General features: G+C 40.0%; 1 long non-coding RNA gene across 1 annotated transcript in view; it reads right to left on the bottom strand.

Annotated features, from left to right (window-relative positions):
• Nucleotides 1-400: 400 nt before the first annotated feature.
• The window catches only part of LOC115948299, a 23727-nt gene continuing 870 nt past the window's right edge, over nucleotides 401-23257 (bottom strand). The window contains exons 2-3 of the long non-coding RNA XR_004082129.1: nucleotides 18119-18215; nucleotides 401-672 (exon numbers count right to left, since the gene is read on the bottom strand). This is a non-coding gene — a long non-coding RNA (uncharacterized LOC115948299). The remainder of the gene's footprint in view (nucleotides 673-18118; nucleotides 18216-23257) is intronic.

Genomic DNA, 23257 nt, shown 5'->3' with positions numbered 1-23257 from the left:
CCCTTCCCAAGCTGATGACTTTAAAACAATAGCACTGCACAGCACACTGAGAGTCCTGCGTAAGCTTCCTCTGACTCATGGTGTTCCCTAAATACTCAATGGATGTTTTATTCACAAAAAAAGGAAGCACAGGAGTAAAATTTAAGTAGAAACAAATGATTTTTGGTGTGGATTTTATGACATATTCTCTGGGTAAAGGCAAATAATAAAATTATTTCTTTCTTTTACCCATTGATATTGTTCTAGTTTTGGATTTTTCAATGGTTACTCATTATCATAATTGGCTGGTGTGGCCATGAGCTAGACTGGGGTGGATTTTCTCCCAGTCACACACATACTTCAAGGACCATTGATGCTCAAAGGTTTGGTGCCATGCTCACTGAACCATATTGTGGGTGCTCTGACACACTCTGGTTTACAGCCGACCAAAAGCAAAAGCTGGAATTTGCAGGACCTGAAGGGAACAGATGAGCAGGAGAGGTATGGAAGGGGAGAGGGGAGCACTGGCCCAGCTGTCTTTCTCCTGGTGGCACTGGTGTGCACATTCCTGAGGTTGTGCTGTGGGATGGGAGGCGCTGCTTCATCCCTCGTCCTGTTGGGCTGTTGATGTTTGGCCAGGAATGGGTTTCCTCAGCTTCTCAGTTTAGTTGTTTGTGCATCAATTTAACACAGCTGTGACAGAAGGACATTATGTGAGTTAAGGAATTCATTAACAGATCTCTTCAAGCTCATCAATGAAACTCATTACAGGAATTACAAAGCATTACTTCTGAAGATGAAAAATGTTGTGCCTTGCTGCATCTCCTGCTGTTTTCCTCTCCTGCCTCCTTCCCAGTTTCACTCTCTTTGTGCTGAAATACTCTTGGCAGAGTACACGAGGGTTGGCCTCTGCCAGACCAGGTCCTGATGGTGTGGGGTTCCCTGACCCCCAGGCACCCGGGAGAGACCAGCAAGCTTGTTACACTTAGATCTATTTCAAAACTAAACTCTGTATTTTAAGTAAAAGTTTACTATCTAGCCTGATTAGTTTTGTTTTGTTTTGGTTTTCCTTTGAGCATGCCTTGATTCCTTGAATGCTCTACAGCATTCATAGCTGGAAAACGTTGAGATTTTGTTTCCTGATGTACACAGACTTTTCTCCAAGACATCTTTTAATGGAAATTCATTTTGCTGCTGCCATGATGACTTTACAATCTGTGCCAGTTTTGTCTTTTGGATTGATTCTGTGAAGTCTTGCACAGCCTCCACACCTACTCTCATAAGTGGCCAGAATTAGAATTACTCAGCATGTCAGGCATTACTACTACAGGTACTCAATCTAAGAAAATATTTGGAGAATAAAATACAGAATGAATCATAATAAAGAGTAAGGGAAGCTGGTGCCAGATAAATGCAGACAGAATTATGACTGCTAGACAGCCGTGTTTCCAGCTTCTAAATTTTATCTCGACTCTGGTGATAAAGACAGACTATCATTATGCATGCCAGATTTTATGCATGTCTTTCTTTAAAGCATAAGTTTATGCTGGAAGGATCCTGGAGGTGCCTGATGCTTAATCTTAGAAATACTAGCTCAACGGAAATAAAGCACTCAGAAAACAAAACACAAATTATATTTCCATAACATTTTTTTTTGTAATTTGATCCTCCCATGTAAACAAGAGACAATAAAACCTTCTGGGAGTCTTGTTAGCCAACAGTCTCCAAACTGCAATAAAAGAAGGATTTCAAAACTATTTCACAATTGTGTTTGGATGAAACATGTGTTTACTGTATGTAAATGAACAAGACATTCTGTTCTTTTAGGGTTCATCAGATTCCTCACTGTCTTAGCTGGTTTGGCATGTGCAGGAAAGTGGGTCTTCTTCAGAAGGTGCTGGACAGACAGTTATTTTTCAATGGACGTTTCCACACTTAACAAAAATACCCCACTTTTGTTTGAATTTTTGCCTCAGAAGTCATTCAACTTGATCTTGCCTTATTTTGCTTGCTAGAAATAATGACAAAATGAGTTATTTAATGAAAGAAACATGGAGGCAGAATTTCCTGTGACAGTAAATCGCTGTTGCATAGCCCTCATTGTCCAGCAGCACGTACTCAAAATGTGACAAGTCCCAAATGCTTGGGGCTGTTGATTTTTGTATATGAGAATTTCCTGTAATAGCTTGGGTGCCTGCATATAGCCAGTCCCTGGCATGGCACGTGTGCCAGAAAGCCTCTTTTCAATTGCCAAGGGAAAACCTGGGATCCATGGCAGACTGGTAAGCTGCACTTTTCCCCAGTCTTTGGGCAAGGAAGCTATGCAGTAAATCACTTTATTTCTTTCTTTTTTCTGGCCATTGTTATGATACCATTTGCTGAGTTAGGGAGATTTCACTGTTGTGGTGGTGGTTTGCATCTTGTATATTTTATCTGGGTGCAATCAGAGAAAAGAAAAATCTAATTGAGACTGCAAGTGTACAGTACACAGGCCAAAAATGTGTACTCTTTTGTGAGCCCTGCTGCAAAGGGTGACTGCTGTGGATCAGAGCCTGGGGCACTGCACGGGGCTGAAATAAAGAGCATTTTATTGTTCTTCAGCCTGCTCTGTATTGCTGTGCCACCACCTCCACTGTTGCTAGAATTCCAGCTCAGGCATGTGTGTTCACCTCTGCTGGAACAGAGGATGTTCCCCATGGAAACTGCTGATGGATCTGTTAATCCAGCAATGGCCTTGTATAGTGTTGAGGAAGAAGTGTGGAGCTAGACAGTGATTTATTGCTCTCAGGCCAGCAAGCAACAACAGTTGTTGTGTGCTTAGGCTGCTGACACATCCCTGTAACCTGCAAAATTCCTCAGTCTGAGCTGGTTTTTGTTCTTCCCACCTTTGCATGCAGGTACTCTGGCCAGGCTGGCCATGCTTGACTGGAGCTGGGAGGGAGGACCTGCTCTGGGCAGAGAGTCTTAGTGATAACTGATTTTATTGCTGTCTTTCATCTTCATCTACATCAATCTTCTAACTTCAAATCACTTCAAGATGATAAAAACATGTCTGCCATGAAATTTTGCTCAGTGTCATGAAAAGAATATTTTTTGTTTGTTCTTTGTGTGAATATTGAATTGATTGTTTAGTTTCTTTCCTTGCCTCAGTCCCACGCTACTCATTTTTCTAGTGAGGCAAAAACCCGAATCTTTGTTTTTCCTTTTACAGCTTTATAGCTGAGATGTTGTTCTGCTTAGCAAACACAGTTTAAATTACACAGGCATCTTCTCCCAGTTTGCTCTCTCTAAATCTGAATCTCATCTAAATCCATCAAAACACTGCACAATTGCCAGTCCAGCAGTGTTTTTTGTAGTAACTCTCAATTTCCATATTGCACTAAGGAAAAGTGTTACAAATGTCCTGCCTCCCTTGCAGGGTCCACTGATACCATTTATGAAATGTTGAGGTCATTAAGGGCATCATTTCCTCCCCAGGCAGGCTTAAAGTGGCTGGTTTTGTGAAATCCTGAGCACCAAAAAAATTACTTTCTTTTGCATCTGAATTCTGTAGGGATTTTTGATATGTTGCATTATTTTAGATTCTGCAGGTTATTGTGAACTGGGTTTTTCAGACTTAGTTTGCTACCTATTTATTTGGCTATCTAGAAACCCAGCACAACACTGAAAATATTTTCAAATAGGAAATGTAACTAAATACCTAATAAATGTCTATGAAACCTCTTCCAACCCATCACAATGTCAGCTGGTTTACATTCATATGGTAATACAGGATAGAGCTACCCAAGAGAGAAGAATTATTTTTAAATAACATGTGAATACTTATGTAGTCATGCATTGGCAGCCTTGGTACAAAAGCAATGCACACTCAAAAAATCTTTTTTGACATTAGATGCAGGGATTAATCCCAACAGCTACACATAGATGCTTCCCATATCATGTGGCATTTAAGTAGCTGTCAGATACAGAGCATCTTTTAGAAGGACTTAGTTTGGTTTTTGGTATGGATTTTTATTGCCTTATTTACTTTGTACCATCTTCCTTATATTGCTCTATTCCTAACAGTGTGTCTCTTTCTCCATTTATTATAGTATTCACACTAAAATATGGATTTTGCAGCATCTGTCTGTTCCTGGATCTTTCCTGCTCTCCTGCCATCCCTTCTGTCTCTTTATCTATTTGATTGTTTGGCAATCCTTTACCCATGATCTATGTAAACCAAATTTGGGGATTTTGCTCTCACACCCTGCCTGCTTTGTGTAATTGGAGGATGGGTCCCACAGTTTCCAAAGAGCCAAAAGTATTGTGTTGGAATACAGGCACATTCCTCCTTCATGGTCCCAAATACTGCAGTAAGTAATCAGAAATTGCTCTTAATTAAATGTTCAGCATCAGTGATAGCACTATCAGTTATTAGACTGGCTAACAGAGCTTAAACCACAGGTGGTTAAACCATTCTAAAATTATCTTTACACTAGATATAACTTTCAAACATCCTAACTGGGCCAAAGTTCTCAGGAGAAGGCAGAACTTGTGCAAGGATTCAGAAGCCTTTGATCTACATGAGCCTAGCCTCCCATTTCATCCAGTTCACACTCCCTGCTGTCCTTCACCACACTGGAGGAAAGGGAGTTTCCAGATATTGGAGAGAGTTTGTTGTGCTAATAAATTTCATTTTTCGATAGAAGTGTTATTCCAAATGTGCTCTGTTTCATCTTTTCCCAGAGTTAAGCTTGAAAATACAGTGTCTGTACAGAGGAGGAGCTGGAAGTGCAGAGCTGGGCTACTGCATCTGCTGTTCAGGGCAGTGCTAACTCAGGCAACAGTGTGGGTGTCACACATAATCCAGTTTTAAGGGTAGGACACATGGCCCATAAGGCCCAGCAATGTGCAGCCCTACCTCTCTTGGGGTGGTGATACGGGCTGTGAGCCTTAGAGCAGTCCAGGGCCATTGAAATCCCCTGCTCCTGGCTCTGGGGCAGAGCTCTGGCTGCTGTTACCCAGAGGAAGCAGAGCACAGCAGTGCTGACCATGAGACCTCTGAACCTGTGCAGATTTACACACAGGACACAGAATTGCATGGACTTGTCAGACACTAAAGACTGGGCAGGCTTTTGGCACTGGGGATGGGGAACAGACATTGAAACAGGTCTGACAAAAGTGGTTCAAACTATGTGCATCAGAGGATGCGAAAGGGGAACTTGCCACAGGGCAGGCAGTGACCACATCCTCCAAATGTGCACAGTGCAATTCTGCTGAGTCTGCTTTCCCAGAAATGCCCCAGCAAGTCACAGTCTTTTGACTTGGCCTCTCTTAGTCATAACTCTGAGACAGTGACCTTGAATGTAGTAACTGGGATGCAGGTTTGGATGAACAAAACCATCAGAATGGCAATTTAAATATATCTGTGATGGCAATCATAGCAGAAGCAAAGGTTAAAAAAATGCAATGAACATTTCATGACCTTCCCAGTCTTTGTCCATCAAACATTTACTCAGTAATTCTCCAATACACACACAACCTGGGCAAAAACCAAACTAAATACGTTTTTCAATGGGCAGCCATCAAGACTTTGCTCAGGTATCAAAAGCCTGGAGATGTTTTAACTGAGAAATCCACTTTTTTAGTATTATTTGGCTGTTAGAGTGAACCAGAATGTTGCTTTTTAGCTTTTACTTGTTTTCATTATTTATTTCTTATAATTAATCTTACTCAACTGTTACTCTTTAATGTGGACCTTTTCTTCTTTATTTGAATTTTAAAATTTATTAAACAAGTTTCTATCTCTAAAGCCATAATTAAGAAAAATAGCCAAGTAGAGAACTGACGTCAAAGCAAATAGTTCTGAAATATCAGTGATTGTAGCTTACAATAGACAAAAGTCCATCTGTCACTTTAATTGATAGATGCTAGGCCCTATTTCAAAAATTCAGGGAAATGAATAGCATTCAGTTACTCTGACCTTGCAAAATAAATAGCAATGCCCTGAAGACACACTAAAAACATATCAGGAAGTAGAACTGTTTTCTCTGTTTTAAGCAACATTTCATTCAATGGAAAAATAGCCAAGGAATACATTTTTCCAGATGATTTAAGATGCAGTATGCTGATACTTGTCTCTCAATAGCAACAATTAAAATAGCTTGGTTTTGTTACCACAGCCTAGACATTATTTCCACCATTAGCCCATACTTCTGTAGGAGCAGGAGTTGCTAAAAAACTGCAGCTCTTTTTCTACACAAAAGCATTTGGTTTTTCAGAATATGTATGGAGATTTCCCCCCCTTTTTTCCCCAAAACCTCCCGCCAGGATAGTAATTAGTGATAAATCCACACAAGAAAATTCAGGTCAGAATTCAATACATAAGACTCCAAACTTGATAGTGCTTTTATACTTCAGTCTGCTCAGAATGTTTTAAGGAAACAGGGTCTGACAGGCTGCAACATCTTGCATTATCAGTCAAAGCTTCCCTAAAATCAGAAATGTGCTCAGGTCTAATTTTTTAGTTTGCAATTTTTATCAATAGCACTTTTTAAAACCAATAACAAATAATTTTAAAAATGCTGTGTAAATGCAAATGGATGCTCTCCTCAGTTAAGAAGTGCTTTGCAGGCTCTAGATTTGTGTTTGTATTTTATTCTCTCAGTTTAATTCTACCAGCCAAATAAATAAATAAGTATGAATTTGAATAAATATGAATCTCTCTGTGATGCAGAGAAAAGCAATTGTATTGCTTTAGTGCAGGAGGCTGGGTTCATGCTCCAAGAATGAAAGCTGCTTCTGCTCAGATGAATAAACAGATGAAAGGACTTCCAGCCCATACTCCATCAGGAACAGGGGAAAGACATGCTCACGAAATTCAGAAATGCAGAAATAAGAAAAAAAGTACATTTTCTTTTCAGACTTTTAGTTTTTTAATAGGAAAATACTAAAGACTTTTTTTAGAATTATATCAGAAACCTTCAGGGAATGGTGCTGAAGTTCTGTGCAGATCACAGAAGCTGCCTTCAGCATTCTTGGCAGCAGCTGCATCCCTGTCCTGCTGTGGCAGAGGTGGGTGTGTAAAAGTTGACCCAGACTGGATCTTCATGGCAGGTGGCCATTATTAAAAATCATTATTTCCTGGTATGCACCACTCACTAGTATAAGGTTTTTACCTACATTATCCAACTTTATTTTTCTGTTAGTACTGGTTGTTTTTCAGTCCCTTAGTTGTTCTTGGCTGCTCATAAAGTCTAAAAGGACCATGGAGAGGCAGAACTGTTCTGCGGCTCTTCTACATTTCATTTCATTCAGGAATGAAATGTCCCACCCCAGAAGTTCTGAAAGAAAGACATATAATGGCAAGGAAATTTTTTCTTCCCCTCCTGCTGCAGACACAGTGGCCCCATGGACCTGAGTCAATGTTTCTGGAAGTATCAGTTTTGTACCAGTGATTGTGTTCCTTCTGAGACCCCCTCAGACCCACAATTCCATCTGAAATCAGCTCTGCCTTTAGCTTTCTCCCCCTGAATGAACTGGTTCTCTTGGGTTTTTCTGATTTGCTTGGTAGCTTTATGAAATAATGCCTTTTAGACTGTATTAAATAATACTTCTATTTTTAAAAAATAGAAGTAATGTATTTTATACTGAATTAAATATATCTGAGAGTTTTTTTACCAGTTCCTAGAGCAGGAAGATGCAGCAGTTAATACAGCTCCCATTCCAAATGCTACCACATCTCTTTGTTTTGTCAGAAAGATTTATGAAGGAGAGCAGGGGTCATGCACATTGCAAATGTGCTTCTGCTAAAGCAGTGTATTCCCGGTGGAATAAACACAGACAGTGCTGAATTACTTTGTCATCATTAGAAATTGTCAGAGTCCCATAATGTTTGTGAGAGCAGACAGGTTAGAACTGCACAGACCAGAAAATAAATGCTCACACTGAAAAATACATGGAACTGCTTAGTCCAGTGCACACAGCTTTCCTCAGCTGGGAGGAACCAGTGAGCTGGGCTGCTGAAAAGGAGTGCAGGTTTTAGCTGCTTCAGTGGTTGAGGGGAAGGTTTGCTTGCAAAAAGACTCTCCTTGGTGTGATAATTTCTCAGTGAATGGCTAAGGAACTTCTTTTCTTTTGAGAAAAACTGCTAAGTATTATAAATAATTTTCCAGAAAATGAGAAAAACAGTCTTGTAAGTATTAATGGATCATTTCAGTGCTCCAAAGGGAAGTTTCTATGCTTCACTATTTTTTTTAATGTGAAAATGGGATTTGGTAATCACTGTCCTTTTTAAAAAAGCATGAAGATAAATCATTCATTTGGCAAATATATATCAAATAAATGCTAGTATGTTCTTGTTGCCGCTTCTTTCTTATCTGTAAAGTAATTTCAAATATTAGCTTGAAAAGTTTGCTTTGGTTTTACAAGCTTAAAAGATTTTTCTTAGGCACTGTCTCACTCTTGAATGATGGTCCCTTACCCTCCAGCAAGGCAGACAATCTTGAGGCAGTGGTGCTTGCTGGGGACGTGAGTGCACTGCTCTGCTGGATCATCTGGCTTCTTTTCCTCTCTGTAAAATATATGTACAACAGTGTAAATTGCTGCCACATGCTGTAATTAGCAGCAAAGACATACTGTAATTAATACCAACACTGGAAATTTTAATGGACAACATTAGCTAAAAAAACCTGTAGTTTTTAAAAATAATCCTTCCTGGATTCTAGACTGAAATAATTCATTCTGAGTGATATTTTCCTGATATCCAGCAGTAATCTAGACAAGAGAGTTGTTTCATTTATAACTGGTGCCTCACAGCTTGAAGACTCAGGTGTGCCTGCCTCCAAATCTTCCTTTGCTGCTCACAGTTCCAAACTCTGATTTGTCTCCATTAGGACTGCAGTAATCCTTTGTAAACCTTTGCTGTGTCACCCCTCTGAAGGATGCTCAGAGTGTTCACAATTCCTGTCAGGACAGAGACCCTTTCTCCTGTCCTTTCCTGTCAATCTGCACCAGCAGAGTGGCTTGGACTGTCCAGGGCATGTGAAGTGCAGCTCCTTGGGCCTTTCTGTGTCCCTGTGCAGAAAACATTTCACTTCTCTGTCTCCAAAACAACTGAATTTTAACTGACACAAGTGCTATATCCACACAGGCAGGACAGGTAAGAAAAATGCCCTGCTGAGGCTGTGTTCAACCTCCCTCATACAAGGGGATCTCCTTTCTCAGGTTTGCCAAGAGCCATCACAAGTGTTTATGGACTATAAGGCTTTTATTGAGTAGGCAGTAAAATAATTTGTTAGGATAACTGATTTCAGCTGGGAGGGACCTACAATAATTATCTAGTTCAACTGCAATATTTTCTGATGTAATTTCCACTCAGTAAAAATTCAGGTATTTCATTTCACGTTGTTATAATCAAAACTTTCCCCTACATTTTTGGAATATATTCAGTGGAGTTGGGGAAAGATGCAAAAACACCACAAAAGAAAACACCAAAAAAAAAAAATTCACAGTTTGCTAGTAAAAATAAAATATGTGAGATAAAACTGAATATCATGCTGCTGTGTGACGTAGTTTAGATTTCAGTCCCTTTAGAACTTTTAAAAGATTTTGAGATTTGGGCACCAGCATGATTTCCATGTATCCATGAGGTGAAATATCAAACCTTTTTCTTTAACTATTCCTGGAAATACATTGTTCATTCCTGTATTAAGTTTCTGAGAAATAATATTATTGTCCAAGGCATAATCACTCAGAATACAACAAGTAATTAATTGTGTCAATAATTCTGGAATCTTTAATGTGTGTAAATATATATATATATATGTATATATACATATACACACACACATGTGCATCTTATCTAATATATAGTAGAGATTAAGTTACAGAATCTTATCTGTAAGCCACTGCTACCAGCTCTGCAGTTTCCCTTAGACTCACAGAATGGTGTTGCCTTGAAAAAGCCTCTGAGGGAAGATATCTGATTATCATTGGTATTGTCACAGTTCTTGGGGAGCTTATGCAGATATGGCATGCAAGGACTCCACTTGGCCAACTATTCAGATCACTCCTGTCTGAGAATTTATTGGATATCATGATTCTTTAGGTAACTAGAGCACCATCATGAAGATGAATACAGGTAGAGTTGAGCTCATCCTTGCCAGCCGCTAGGATGAGAATAAGAAATTGGAACCATGTGCCCATTGAATAGGGTTACAGCATAATGCAAGAGGGAAAAAATAGAAAAAAAAGAGTGATACTAACTAGGAAACTATGTATTTTAATAGTTTCTTGAAAATTTCTTTGTCCTAGAATCTTCCAGAACTCTCTTGAGGCTTGTTCTGTCACTGCACTGATCCAAAATAACAAAGAATGCAACACTTAAAATATTTGGCTCATAGGGAATAGCTTGCTAGAGCAGGAGGCACTTTCTCGTGTGCATTTTTCATGTCCTGCTACAAAAAGATCAAAAAATTGAGACAGATGTGTATTCAGTTGAGAAATGTTAAAAATGCCACTTCTGATGTAAGACATACTTTTGATATTATATGTACTGCACATCTAAGACTGTCAGGCTACAATGAAATTTGTCACCTCTATTTTACACTTGTATTAAGTGAGAACATGGCAATTGACCTCTAGTAACACCAAGTTTGACAATTCTTGTACATGTAAGTGTTACCAGAATGATTTTATAAACCAAAGCTGTCAAACCCATCCTGTTGTAATCTTTTGGGAGAGAGAATGCTATACTGTATTTTTAAGGCAGTATTTTTACTGTCTTACAACTCTCCTCAGGTCACATTAAATAATTTGCAAGTAATTGTTGTGTTAGGCAAAAAAGCTTGTCAGTGCTGAAATGAAGAATTGCTCCGTCAAGTTAGAGGTGCAGGAAAATCTAATTTGTAATTGAAGCGGTGTATCCTTTCAAAATTATATTGCTGATCTGAAAGTAAGCAAAGTGAAAAGTTTAAAAGTACAAGAGACAAGTGATATCCTGATAGCTTCTAACTTCAAAAGCCATGAGAGTGTGGCCCAGGCTTGTGTATGGAATTCTACAGTTCAACATTTCCCTTTTGCACATTGGTATTTCTCCAGTCCACCTGAGCCAAAGGTTGGTGTCTGCTTGACTCCATCTCAACAGCCTGAGCTGAATTCTCTGCTTACAACTGGGCGTGTGCCAGAGGTCAAAGCTTAGCTGGGCTTTACATACATGCTTTACACCAAAACACCTTGTAAATACTGAAAATAGTGATTTGGGGTTTTCTGCTCTATTCCCAATAGTTTTGGGAAAGCACAGAAAAGTTTCTAGATGGAATGCAAACAGACTGAAATCCTGTTGCACTCACTGAAAACTGAATTCTCACTGAGAGTTGCAAGGAAAAAGAAATACCTTTGGTATGCTGATATAAACTTTGGGTGAAATCTGAAATATGCAATTTAGCACAAGGCATTTTCCCTAGACTTTCCTATCAGAAAAAAAAAAAAAGTTAATTAGATAGAAAAGGAAATTAATTAAGAAGAATGGGAAAGGAACCCCACAGTGTGCAGGGCACTGCTGGGTGCCAGATGCCATTAGTGGAAAGCAATAAGCAGCTCACCTGGACCATGTACTTCATGGAAGAAGGGGAGAGCAGTGGGAGGCAAGTCACAAGCCACTGCACTTCCAGGTCACTCACTTGGTTAATTTTACAGTTTTTATCTGATGTAGGAGCTCTGTATTTTAAGAGCTGATAACATTGTATAAATAACCAGATTAATGGGTGTAACTAGCTCAAGCCTTTAGGAGCCTCCATCTCAGTGCATAATCTTTTTCCTTCTGCAGTCTGTCACCTGTCAGCAGTGCCTAAGGACAGTCTAAACCAGGCTTCACTCACCTGCTGGCCCCTGCTTTGAGAGCCTTTGTCAGAAAGCTCCTTCTGGCAGTTATTTATAGGTCAACATTTGGGTGAGCTAATTGCAGGCAGGACCCCTGGAAAGGTAACTAAACAGTTATTGCTCATGCTGTGAGGAGAAATAATTTTGTGAATTACCAAATCTCATTAATGTGCTACTCTTGGACATTTTGAACCAGCACTGCTGCACTTGGTTTGGGGGAAGGGCTGCTCTGTCAGAACTCCTGGTGAATGTCTCCATCTCTCATTAAATTGGGGATGATATTACTATCATCTGCTGTATTTTCAAAACTTTATTCCAAAATAGAAGTGCCTTAATCTCCCTTCCTTTTCAGGGAGTTTTCCTATGAGCATTGACACCTCACACTGGCTCGCCTATTTTATACCAGTCAGACCCTGATTCCTGAATGGCACTTTTACCTGACATTGCTGTGCTCTCTGGAGCTAAGCCCAGTTATGTGAGCTCATTAGCAATACCTTCTTTATTCCCCAAATTTCCCTTTGTACTGATGCTAACTTCTTGAGAGTGGACTACGATCCATCCAGGTCCCTCAAATGATGTGGCAATTAATATCCCCCCTTTGTGCTGAAGCCTCTTGTTACCCAGATCTGGCAATTCCCTTCCCTCTGCAGTGTTCCAAAAACACAGTATTGGGTCTGAGCCCCAACACCTGCTGCACTGCTGAATACCAAACCAGGGCATTTCAGTCAGGGACTGACACACTGCTCTGTCTGAAGTAGTGCAAAGGCAGAGGTATTCAAGTTTGTCTTTCTAAGCTGCTTTGATGCTGACACTATGAATTTGCTTTCTTGTTGTTAATACATCCTAAGAACTAGCATTTTATCTTTACTTCTTGCTTTATAATAATCAGAAGCTATTTGCAGTTTGATAACATGAAGGGTGTCAGCTGGGCAGAAATGAAATTTTGCTTTGATTCAAACAGTTCTCCCTATTAATTGTCATATGGTGTTTTGGAAAAGTCTGTTAGGTTTATTTAGTTTTATTTAAGTTGTATGTAATACTTGCTATGCTTGACTGTCCGTTCACATCCACACGTGTAAATTCAGACTAACTGCTGTAAAGCCAATGGGATTTTTGTTACACTGAGTTGTAAGAGAAAGAGTAATGCAGCTTCAAGGTTGAGTCTTTAATCATATTGACATCCAGTGGATTTGGCTGTTTGGCTCTATATCAACTCCCACATTTCTTTAACAGGTGTTAGTAACCAGTTAATACAACCCAGGGATGCTCCTAACAGATTAAAAATAGTAATCAGAGAATTTTAAAAAATTAAATCTTTTAGCAAGAATATTTATCTCCTTCAAAATTAAGCTCCCACATGATTTTGCTCCAATTTCTTCTTTAAAAACTCTGTATTTATATGTCAGTATTAGAATATGTTCAAGATCAATTTACAATTCTAAAACAAACCACATTTCTATACAGCAACAGTTACCAAGGGTGCTTAAAACAACTCTGCAATGATCTTTGGAGTGTTAAGTGTTAAGTGTGAGCTTCTGATCTCAAGTACCATCTCCAGGGCTTATGAATGTTCTTTGTGACTTATGGGTATGTGCAGACGACCTCATTTCTGATGTGATTGTCCACCTTTAGCATTTGGACTTTCTGCTTGTTTGCTGTTTGATAAATGAGTCTCTGTCAACAAGACTTGGTGAAATTAGGGAACTCTTGTAGTCTGTGACTGCATACGAGGTTGAGTAATTGGGGGTCATTACTGGAGCTATTAAAAGAGGAAACAGTGATGTGGGACTCTGTGTCCTGAAGGTATACAGTAACCTGACTGCCTGTCAAGAATAGAAAAAGTTCAAATGAAAACAATAAAACTCACAGGAACTGCACAGAGCAGATACAAATACAGGTTTTCCAGCAGGTGAAAAGTGGCAGTGGCAGACACAAGGAGCGTGATTTTTAGTTTATCTATTGTTATACACAATAGATAAACACTGTTGTAGTATGCTGTAGCTGTAGTAGGAGACCATCCATTCAAAACAGCACGTCTACCAGCTCCAAAGGATGGATGACTTTTCCTTCTGGGGGACAAAAGTGTATTGGTGTTTACTAATAAACAAAACTCAGGAATATTGCTCTGAAGGAGACATTGCATCCAATGGGCAATGGTTGCTTTCCAGCAAATAATATTTTATCCCTAAGATGAAGGAAGTACTCTGACCATGCACATACACTGTGCTCGGTCAGGTCTGCTCTGGAGAAGCCCTTTCTTCAGGGCTTATGTTCCCTTCAGAGCAGATGAGGGGCAGATCACTTCCATTCTCCCACATGCTTTGCCATTATTATCCACAGGTTGAGCCTCCAGAGATGGAGTCTTACAAGACTGGGTAATGAAATCTGTAAGGTCGCTTTCCTTCTCTTTGTCTGAAAAAGAATTAACACTCCTGGAGATGCTGAAAATTTAATTTTGGCATCCTTGAAGTGAAATAGGGAGTGAAATGGGGTGGGGGAGGTGGGGGAAGGGCAGGGGGAGAGCTTGGGAATGTTTATTACCTTGTCCTTGCCAGAAAAGCTACAGGATAATCTTTCTGGGCACTATTAGTGGTTGAGGTGAACTGAATTTATGGCTCATAGTCACTTGCTTATTTTGGAAGGATATCTGAACTCATATATATTGGAATAGAGTCCCAGACGCCACTTCTGGCATTTAAATCCCGTAATGAATCACAAGTTGAGGATATGATTCAATATCTTAAATTGCATTATCAGATTTGTGACTCATGGTTAATGACACCGAGTCTGGCAGGGTCATGGAATGATGCCTTTAGGAACAACAGTTTTTGATCCTTTTTTCTTGTGGTCAGGAGGTGAAGATGGTGTGCACTGGGGTCACAGAGCTCTGTTACAGCAGACAACCAGTGTGTTGCCAAGGAAGGGCTGTGTTTCCAAAGCACTTGCAAAGAGCTATTCTCCCTAACTCTCACTAGTAGTTCCACACTATAGCAAGAATTTCAAAATGAGGTACCCTCAAAATATGGCATGTGTGCTATTCTGTGTATATATTGTTGTACATAACAGTAAAAATGCTTTTTATCCCTCTGTATCCTCTGCTTCTCAGGGTTCATATCAGCAGAGAGGCAACGCTTATACTCCCCTAATCTTAGCAGCAACATCCTGGTGTAGGTATCATTCCTTGCTAGGCTGACCTATAGCCCTACATGCTCCAGGACTGTGTGACTGGCAGGAAGTGCAAGAGAGGCCAAATGGCGATGTCTCAGACGTGTGCTGCACTGCTAGCAATGGCTGCACTAGCATGAGGCACTGGGGATCCAAGCTTCTTAAAGCAGGTTTTTCTAACATGAAGAAGAAATGAAAACCAAGAAAAATGGCATTTTTAAGGAAGAAGATTGAGGAATAATTTGCTGCAACTGTGGGTACTCAGAATACGCCTTGGAGGAAACTGAAGTGAAGAGGAAGGAAATGAACTAACTATTCATAATATAGCCAAATTGAAGAAGTCTTTGAGTTACCTTCACATTTCTTATGCCAATTTGAGAGGAATTATGTTATACCCAGTGGTATCAAAGGGTATGCTGAGATCCAACCACAGCAAATACTAATTTCCTAGTTTTCATTGCATATTTAGTTATCTTTACAACGTAACCACAGGAATGATTCCCTGGTCTCTCTAAGGACTACTTCACATTAAAACTATTAAAGATGCTGTAAGTCAGGTATTGTACAAAATGTCTGAAAGAATATGAACAGAAAGAAATTGTAAACAGTCCCTTTCTTGTGAACTTTGTCTACAGATGCTGAATGCTGCAAGAAGGTCTCTGAGATCTTAAGGTCACAATTTGGGTAACACTATTCAGCAGAATACAATGTGCTCCTAAACCTCCTTAGATGATTCAGACAGTGAATAGTGCCACCCACATCTGATCTGTGTTTGGCTGAACTGCCAAAACATTAAAATCTGTGCAGAAACCATCCTACTAAATTTAAGGTGGGTGTCCTGCTTTGAGAGAACTGTTCTTAGACCAAACACTCCAAGCTGGGGGAAGCCTAGGACAACTCAAAGTCTGGAGTAGGTAGCTAAAGTGGAAGTTAAATAATTTCCTCATTGCTGACTCCTGTTAAATACTAAAAGGCACAAAGCTAGTGTGTGAAGTAGCAGAGGAAATGCAAGTTGGGAAATTCTCCACTTCATGTCATTTCAATGGAAAGTCTGTTCTTTCAAGATGCTACAGACCTGAGTCCTGAGGCAGAAAAGCACAAACACTCCTCATGGATGGCAGACCTAGTTTTTTCTGATTCTTTCAGCTGCTGTCACTATACCACTAAAAGGGAGCCAGGATATTCTCTTGTCTCCCCTTGAATATCAAGTCTTTGACAGTAAAGTGAGGCTAGCATGGATTTTTCTGCTGTTTTTTTCATCATATTTAGTTGCCACCCTTGAGATGCAAACTCATCTTTTCAACATACTTTCATTCTGAGGAACTTAAAGCTTCCCTGTAGCATTTTATTTACCATCACACCAGTATTGTGAGGGGGTCCTTCCTCTCATTAAGATATATGATATGAAAAGAAAATGCAAAAGAGAAAAGCACAAGAACAGCAAGAGTTCTATTCCCACAGACTTTGCAGTTTTTCTAAGCATTGTCCCAACCTGCCCCCAGGGAGCTCCAGGGAATATGATGCATCTATTGCTGCTGCTCTTTTGTCCTCTGACACTGATCTGTTGCCCAATAAAGTATCTCTCAAAGGACAGCATGGTGTCACAGCTGGTTCAGAACCTGAGAAAACCAGCTCTTTGCATAAACAGGCTCCATCTTCCCTTTGTCCTTTTAGGAAATGTACCCAAGGATATATTTTCATGGTATTATCTGCTAACCAGTGCCCTCCACTTTGTGCAAAGCACAATCAGAGGGTCATTAACACAAGTGAAGGGCGTCACGTAATATCCTCTGCTCAGCCACCTATTTTATGTACCTTTGTACTTGTCTGAGTAGATTTGGTAAAGTACAAGAATTTATAAAGAAAGGATTTTATACAAAGAAACTTACTTTTGTAGTTTCTCTGTTCTTTTCTCTGTCATGGATCTGCTCCCTCCTACTGTAGTGAAAAGGGTACATTAAAATTAATATTCTAAGCTGGGTTTTTCAAAGCAGACTATGGCAGTAAAGTGTCCAAAAGCCACTGACATTCAATGGGAGCTAAGTCCTTAACCTCTTTGAAAATTCTTAGTCCAAATCCATTAAGCATACTTCAAAGAGATAATATTCACAATTCCAGGAGTAATTTTCCTAACAGCCTTTTATTCTCGTTTCTGACAGGCCCTTCCTCCCTAGATCCAAGCCCCCCGTTGAGGTACAAAACCAAATTGCTTCCATGTCCCTTGTAATTCAGACCTCAGCTTTAGCTTTGGTTCTTTTGAGGCATTTGTTTTTATATTTAATGACACATAATAATTTGTGTCTAGAAGACACAAAATGGGATTCTGCAATATTACTTTCCTATCACTATCTGGTCTCACCTGTCATTACACCTCTTATAGATGGGTGTAACTGGGGCTTTATAAACACACACCAGTTCACTCAGATGTTTTGACTCCTTACTGGGAAAAGTGAATTCCTCTATTGTGTTTTTTTGCTTATAGTCACTTCTGATATTTTGACAAGAATTAATTCATCTCTACCAGTCTACATCCCACTTTGTCAGCCTTTCCTTCTAAAACACAGTGCTACAGCAGTTGTGACTTGTCACATTATTAACTTCAGTCATTTATACTGATTTTTCCCCTCACACCCTGGCAATCATAACATGAGAAGACTTCACTGATTAAATGAATCAGGTACAGAAAATGTGATCTGACCAGAATTTTTGCAATTAGTGATACAAATATCCTATCAGAAGGCAGATTTTAATTGCATTGAAAGTCAAAGGATGTTGTAGTAACCAACCCTTACTGATAATGTGCTACACTACATTGACACCTTGTGGCTGGTTCATCATAATGCAAAGTATTCACCTAGACTAGAAGGAATAAGAGCGAGTAAAATGTAAAACCTGTGGGGAAAATATTTTAATTTTAAATGCTCACAGCGAATGGGAGCCTGATGAAGGGGATTGATCAAGCTCCACTTTAAATCTCAGTCTGATCCCAGCCCAAACTCAAGTATATATATGTTCTTGCGTGCTGAACACAGAACCAAGACCTACACATTTCTGTTTTTCACTGCAATTCTGATCTCTGTGGGATCCAGCCTTGAAGTGTGTGCCCCAAGCTTACCTCAGAGTGTCCTTCTCCAGCTGACATGTTGTATTTCAGCTTCCACAACGAAGATAGTGGGATAAAGAATGAACAGATTTTGTAGCAATGGTATGTGCTGCCAAAATAGAATGAGATTAAAATTACATTTACAGAAGGAAATGCAAACTTTAGAGTGTGTGTGTGTGTGAAATAACACTCTAGAAAGGTCAAACAGAATGAAGATGCAGCATGAGCAGTCTTTTTCCCTGCCTGCCCGCTGGAGAGGAAATGGCACAGTGCAGGAAGCCTGCTTCAAAAAGGCAGATGGGCTCTGACATAAACCTGAGACAGCTCATCTGCTCAATATGGAATCATCCTGTTTGAAACCATTTTCCTACAATCTTCCTGAAAAACACAGAGCTGCCATGAATTCACATAGGAAAGGAACTGCTGAAATGTTAATAAAGGGAAGGATTTGAAAAGGATTCAGATAAATCACTTACAAAGAGTGCTCTGGCCAGCAGTCAGTGAATCACTGAGCAACATTCAATGATTTCTCAGGCAGACTAAATCCATCATATGAGCCTACCCTTCCCCAAAACCCATTAAATCGGCTTTGGTTCATTCCTTTACAAACCTGGAGACTTCCTGTATCAATCAGTGCCATCACATGAAGCTGAAGGTTATTGTTTCAGTGAAGAACCACACTTGAATCATGACTTTGGTGTTCTGTGGGAAAATACTCTTCTACAAAATAAGGGCTAGTTATCCAGTTTTTGAGAATGGGGGAACTTGCCATCAGGGAGTCCCTCCTTTCTGCTGCTTTTTTTCCCCTTGGAATAATGAGATGAGGCTGCTTGGAGGCCCTGCTGCTGCCTTGGCAGAGGTGTCAGGCACCCACAGCTGGAAAGGGCTTTGACACCAGGATCTGTGGTGATGCTCTGGTGTCTGTGGACCTTGAACACTTCTGGGATGCCTTTGGGCAAGAGTGGCTGAGCTGGGGGGCAGCCTGCACTGACAGCAAGGGCCCAGTTCCAAAGCCAAGGATATGAAAGGGAGGAAGAAGAGGGTGGGAAGGATGCCTGGACTGACTTGGTCTGCACCCATTTCTATCTCTATCCAGAACTCCACAATACTTGTTTTGAGGTTTAGGCAGTTTAAGGGTTATTAATTTCCTGTGCCTAATTTTATTAATTAAGAAAATATGTGGTCCCTGATGGTCTTTTGGCCACATGGGAGTTCACAGTAACACAAATCCAATGCAGTTAGGAGTCGAGTGATCTGTGGCTCTGCCCATGGGAGAGCTGGATAAGCCCTGTCTCTTGCCATGGATTTCAGCCAAGCAGCCTCAGCTTAAGGATAGCTATTAACATTAAACAACTTGCAAAATTTTGTTCAAATTCCAGTGGAGTTAAATGATGATTCTTTAAAAAGAATTACAATAATCTACTCATTGCCATGGAACAAGATATAATTAAAGAAATTCCTACAGCAATAATTCAGTTACATATATTTTTGTTCTAAACTGGTTTAAAAAGGTTCTTTAAGTGAACAATTATTTACTTAATACAAAATTGTAGCTCACTGCAATAATAAGTATCCTTAATACTGCCATGCAAGGCACTACTGGAGAAGAAACCAGTATTTGAGGAGAGGTGTAAAGGCAACATGTCCTAAACAAAACCTGAAACTTTGTGTCACTGCTGTTGGATGTAAATTGATTGTGAACTTCTCTACCTCTCCATAAATACTTATTGCCAGTATTCAGTAAAGGAAAAACAGCTGAAATTGCAGAGCTTTTTCCCTCTGAGTTAAAGAAGGAGTGTTGTTTGGAGGAAGGTGGAAAAGGCCACCAAACATGGAAAATGTTCTTGGGAAGTCAAGAATCCAAAAGTACAGCAAAAAGCTGCAGCTGCTCTGCAGAGCAGTGAGGACACTGCACATCCCAGTAGCAGGATTCTCTCCTACTCTTATATAGGAGTGATATGTACAACCTGCTGCATTACAGAGCAACCCAGAGCTGTGGCCATTCCTTGTGTTCTTTGCATTAAAAGCAGTTTTCAGTCTTAGTAAGTCTATTCTTCAATAGAATTCTTCTTGCAACATACCCAGACCTCTTCATCATGGCACACTACTCCCAGCAGCCAGTTTGCACAAATGCATTGCAATTTGGAGACTAAGGGAAATTCACTTAGATACATGTGAGCTGTCCTATGCCTGTTGTCCTCAGCAACTATGAAATTTCCCAGGGATTTTAGTTTTTAAATTTACTAAGCTAGAACAACCAAGGAATATACTCCAGTCCACACAGAAAGTCTGTGTTAGGGAAGGTATATCAAGGTAATGCTCTAAACACAACCAAGGTTCCCTTTTTATTTTTTACTCTTCTCTATAAAGAACCTATGAAATCTTTTCACTCCCTTTTAAATCCCTGCTTTCCTACCCTTTGGAATCCTGCCAAAACCCCTTCCTGCCTACCAGATATTCTCACATCCCCTCTGCTTTCCTCTTCAGATAACTACAGGAGTGAGCACAGCAGCTGCCTGGATGACAGCCATCAACCCAGCCCTCTCTGCTCTGTGGTTTACCCAGCTCTTGCAATGAATACACACTGACTCATGAAAATGATAACAGATGTGGAAAAATTACAGCTTTACCACCTGTTGCTAGTGTAATGGATTTAATTACTGGCAGACAGCTTGAATTATTTTGAGGTCTTTTACAAAAGGAAGATTTCTTTATCCCCTGTGGGAGATCCTTGTTGAGAAAATTGTGGTTCCATAAAGGCAATTCACTACAGGGGATAACCCTGCACCACAAAACTCTCTGGTTCCTTACAGATTCTTCCCCACCAGGAATTTTCCCTTGAATCACTCTCTGATGTGTTAATTATTTCTTTGCCTAATTGACCCGATGAATTTATCTCAGTTATATACTTTCAAACTGTCTTTAAACTGACCATAATTTCAGCAGTTGCTTTGCCCACCACACTGGTATTCACCCTTATACTGATGGGTGCTTTTGCTACCATCATTCACAAAAAAAGAGCAGTATAACTCAAGCCATAGTCACTCCAGGTACTCATTGCAACTGGAAAGATAACTGCAAATACATCCTGTGTGGGCATTTTTTCATTCCACCTCTGACCTTGTTCAGTGATATTGTTTCTACTCAACATCTGTATGCGTATCTGAAAATTTCTGTATTGCTACTGATAAATGTGAGACAATGGATTTGATTGAGCACGAGTATGCTCAAGCTTGATTGTATCTTCTGTATGTGCCTGAGGTTGGGAGATTGGGAAAGAATATCCTTATTTATAGCATGATGTCTGCTGAGTGGCCATTGAGTTTAAGAGGTTAAACTGAGCTTCTTCATTACAGATTGACCTCAGAGTATCCAGACAGAGAAGGCAGAGGGCAAGCTGGAAAAGGAAGATCTTGTGCTATGCCCTTTATTCACTGATGAGAGAACTTGATCTAAGATCTGGACCTGTTTGGAAAAAATTTTGACCGAGTCCTTTGCTATCTGCATCAACTGAAAAGATCAGTGTGGGCACTTATAGTTTCTCTCTGGTTAGGAAAAAAAAAGAATAAGGCAACCCCTGCATGCACAAGAAACCACTTTCTGCATGTTGTAACACAAAGGTTCAATAAGAAAACAGCCAGCATGAGAGAGAGCACTTGTGGATATGTTTATCCCACAGAAAAGCACCACTGTGTAAACAACTGGCTTCAAGACACCACTATAGATATACTGACAACTTGAAATATACCTGTCTAGTTAAGTGAGAGCTGCTGGAAGAGCAGTAAATGGCAGAAACCTGTGACCCCAGAGAAAAGGAGAAAGGAAAACAGGGAACCAGCAAAAAGATAGCACTAAGGGCCTTAGCAAGCAACAAAAGTGGGTAAAGTACGTGTTCAATCTCAACATATATGCTCATAATCTCAATATATGCTGCTGAATTTTTGCCAAATAAGAGCTGGAAGAAAGAAAGTAGAACCAAATGGAAGAAAAGAAACAGGAAAGCATAGTGAAAAGATGTAGTCTACCTCCCACTTTTCTCTCACTTTTTCTCTCCAAGCCAAATTTTCTGCATAGAGTGGTGTATTTAATTTTCTTTAGCATCATTGTCAGCTACGGTGGAAGGTTATTTGTGCCATCATTATCAACTTTGTCTTATTGACTACAGGCTGCAGCTCAGATTTTGCCTGTCTTTTGCCTTTTGCCTAGTAAGCTCTTCTCAGTCCTTTTTTTTCTTTTTTGGTCGTTATAGGGTCATCAGTAGTTGTTTTGTGTAGTTAAAAAAAATGGAAAAAATGAGAGAGAGAATAAAAGACATATAGAAGGAAAAAAGGCTTCTTTAAATTCAGCTGTGTACTCTTCAGGAAGCTGATCACTCCTCCTGAAAAGAGATATCAGGGGTTGCTTAGCAATAGAAAGATGGCATCCTGCCTGTCAGATGGCCCTTTTCAGATTATTTCCTAGATAAGTACAATAATTGGAGGGAAGCATCTTTTGTGGCTGGCTGCCCCCTTGCAATGTCTAGGTTAACACAAGGAGAAATGCTAAGCTTCAGTTACTGTGCTGCAGCTGCTGGCATCTATTTTCTGGGGAATTAGAATATAATAGTAGGTGATACTGCTTTACTTAGCATTATCTTCAGCTAACATTATTTTAAAAATATTATTTTTAGTCTTATAAAGACATATTTAGGAATGGCTGCCATCTGTCCAGACATAATACAGAAAATCAGTGTTTCGCTAATGATCGGGAACTAAAGTTACTTCTTCTTCTGAAAGAGAGGTTGTTAAAAGGCTAATTGCCCTAAGCAAGAACATAAAATACAGCAAAAATTATAATAGGAAACCGACGCGTGAGCACATTTGTCTGTGTGTAGCTTCAGGAATTTTTGTAATTCCAAGTGGTGCCTGCTCATCATTCTGCAGTCATTGTTACAGCCTCCTTAATTTTCTTTCTTTTTCTCCTCGTTGTTACCACAGGGAGAGAGCTCAGAAGTTCCTCCCCAGAGCTGCATTTCTGCGAGTGGCCATGCAGCGGCACAGGAGACTAGGAATCTGTAGGACGGGGTGAGTGAGAGGCAGGAGCTGCTCAGGTGCGAGGCTGGCAGGCTCACAGGTGAGTGCCAGGTGCCCGAGAGGCCGGGAAGGTGGCACG

This window comes from Geospiza fortis, unplaced genomic scaffold, assembly GCF_000277835.1.
Source record: "Geospiza fortis unplaced genomic scaffold, GeoFor_1.0 scaffold318, whole genome shotgun sequence".
Taxonomy (NCBI): domain Eukaryota; kingdom Metazoa; phylum Chordata; class Aves; order Passeriformes; family Thraupidae; genus Geospiza; species Geospiza fortis.
Note: the sequence above shows the minus strand (reverse complement) of the source record. Positions and strands in the feature narration are given on the sequence as shown.